Raw genomic sequence first — 2,681 nt, forward strand, 5'->3', positions numbered from 1 at the left:
TTGCCTGGAACAGAAAGCAACAGTAGAGCTGCTGGCGATTTTCTGCGCGGGAGGCGAACACGATCACGACAGCACAGACACTTTGGAAAATTCGGCACTAAACAGAAATGCAGCAGGGATTGAAACAGCTTTTAAAGCAGCTGTGCCGTTGGATCAGTTCAGCAGAAATGGCAGCGTTAGGATTCGAACCCACGCCTCTGTCAAGACGGGAGCCATAATCCAGCGCCTTAGACCGCTCGGCCACACTACCAACACGCGCATGCGCCCATTTTCTTGCACTTCCAATTGTGCTCCTGCATAACAACAGATGTAAACTCAAGTGAAAATGTTTCCATGATCCCTCTCCGACTCGCACAGCTGCTCGGATGTGCCCGTCTACAATATCAATTTCTCAGCAGTTAACGATAGCCCATCAATCCAGACAAAAATCACTGGTAAGCTGAGTCTATCTTCTCAGACTGGATTCAGCTACAAATGTATCTGTGAGTGCGTGAGAATATTCGATCGGTTATGATTGGGTCAAATTACCATCAGCTGCTTGATATTACTGCAATTTCGATTCTTGCTTTGCTAAATGATTTCACCCATTGCTCGAAACAGGACAACTTTCACGTTTACACGGAACATGAAACACACCGGACTACAGCGAAAAAGCAGAAAGCTGAGCAGGCCGTGTCCCAAATCATACCGTGCAGCATAGTTTCAGTCACTGTGTCTGTTTTGCAGAATATGGTTCCCAAAGAAAGTTCCACCCTAAAACCGGAGGTCGCATTACAATCCGAGAACGACAGATTACATTGTGAGGAAGGTCTGACCTCGGGGCCGGTTCGAGATGCCACTTTCCTTGCCTTTGACCTTCACCGTGCAATTTGCTGCTGAGATTATCTCACCTGGACATGAGCCTCATGGATACCAACTGAGTTGGAAACCTGTGTGGGAATCGATGAGAAAAAGCGACTCCATAAAGTTTAACAAGTTCCATGGTGCTTTTTAGAAATGCAGTTTCTGTTCACCTCAATCTAAAAGGCAGTTTCTGAACATAGTCACAGAAGTCAAAAGGTAATTACCTCACCCCACCCCCCACTCCGGAAGAGGTGCTAACTGCCCTTGACTGTTTTTTGTTCACGATGTGAAGAGCTCTCACGCCTGAGTCACCGTCACGTCTCTGGTTGCTGAGTGAATCTTAAAGAAGGACTTCCGCCAGAGCTGCAACTGCCTCACTTCCCCACTCGCCCTCCCCGTTGACATTTTCCTGCTCGTCAGTGATTTAAGGAAAACCAAATGGATGCGATGTCATTCTGTAGTCCCTCTGTCGATTCCTCCGTTTCAGTTCCAACGTGGCTTAGATCTCGGGGCGCACCTTAATACTCGCGACACCATGAAAGCACAGGTCCAGAGGTTCCTCTGAGAGTCTAATTTCTTTCATTGCTGTTGCTGATTGAAAGAGCCACTAACGTGCGAACTGCTCCAAAACATGATTCAGGACCTCTGGTGCCAATTCTCGCACGTTTAATAACGACAGACACCTTCCAAATGAGGTCTTTCAGAGACGACTTTGGGATACATTTGACAGACAGATTAGTTCAGGAATCCGTGGTGCACTGTGACAGCAGCGCCACGGCTTCTTCCCTGTCTTTGAACCGGGCCGCCTGCGCAAGGAATGCAAATGCGGGAATGCTTTTCGTGGAAGGATCAGAAGGGGGTAACTACACTCTCAAACAGAATGGCATATGATCAAAACCAGGCTGGAGAAAAACTTTACAATGCTTTGCACTGTAAGTAAATGGAATTGCATTGTATTGCACTACGAGAGCAGATTTGTTGAAGCAAACTCGAAGGCAGGTTTGCAGATGGTAAAGCAAGCAAGAAAGCTCCGTTCTTGTCCATGTCAAAGGCTGCAGTTGAAGCACAAAGCAGTTACTGCCCAGTTTCGAAATGGGGACTTTTCGCGTGTAAGGCGAACGTGATGACCAATACACTACAGAAACAAGGCGCAGCCGTCCCTGCTGGGGCTCAGTGGCATCCAGCACGGAAAGTTGAAGCCATTCTACCTTTCACCTTTCTGTTTCCAATAGCTCGTTGTTTAATGGGACTTGTTTAAATTTGGCTATGTGGTGAGCATGGACGAGATACACCGAAGTATCTGTTTCCTCGCGGTGTACCCCAATACCGTCGTGTTGCTCACACCTGCTTTAAAAAATTACGTTTTTGCGGACCTTACCGTCGCAGCCTGTGGCAAAATCATTTATTCTGTTCGACTGCTCACGGGAAAGGTAGTATTGTGAAACACTGCAGAAAGGAACGACATCCTTACTTTTGCTCCGACTGACCATACTCCGTGAAAGTTTCCCAGATTCTCAGTTGAGGATTTTTGCAGCTGGATGTTACCTCAGGAACCCTGTTAATTCGTAATGTATTGTGCGAATCGCAAAACAGAAAGCATTTAACGCGGAACACAAACAAAACTGGAAAACCAAATGCATTTTCAGACACAGCGAGCATGAATGCTAAATGTGAGAGTCCGGGGGCATGAGCCATTAAGTAATCACACAACAGGGCAATTCCAAACTCCTCTTTCAAACATACTGAAGCCTGATTGCACCACCATTTCCCAGACAATGCTGCAAAGCGACAAAGAAAGAACATAATAAGAATAGGCCATAAAAAGTGAATTTCACCAA

Source organism: Chiloscyllium punctatum, unplaced genomic scaffold (genome assembly GCF_047496795.1).
Source record: "Chiloscyllium punctatum isolate Juve2018m unplaced genomic scaffold, sChiPun1.3 scaffold_109, whole genome shotgun sequence".
Taxonomy (NCBI): domain Eukaryota; kingdom Metazoa; phylum Chordata; class Chondrichthyes; order Orectolobiformes; family Hemiscylliidae; genus Chiloscyllium; species Chiloscyllium punctatum.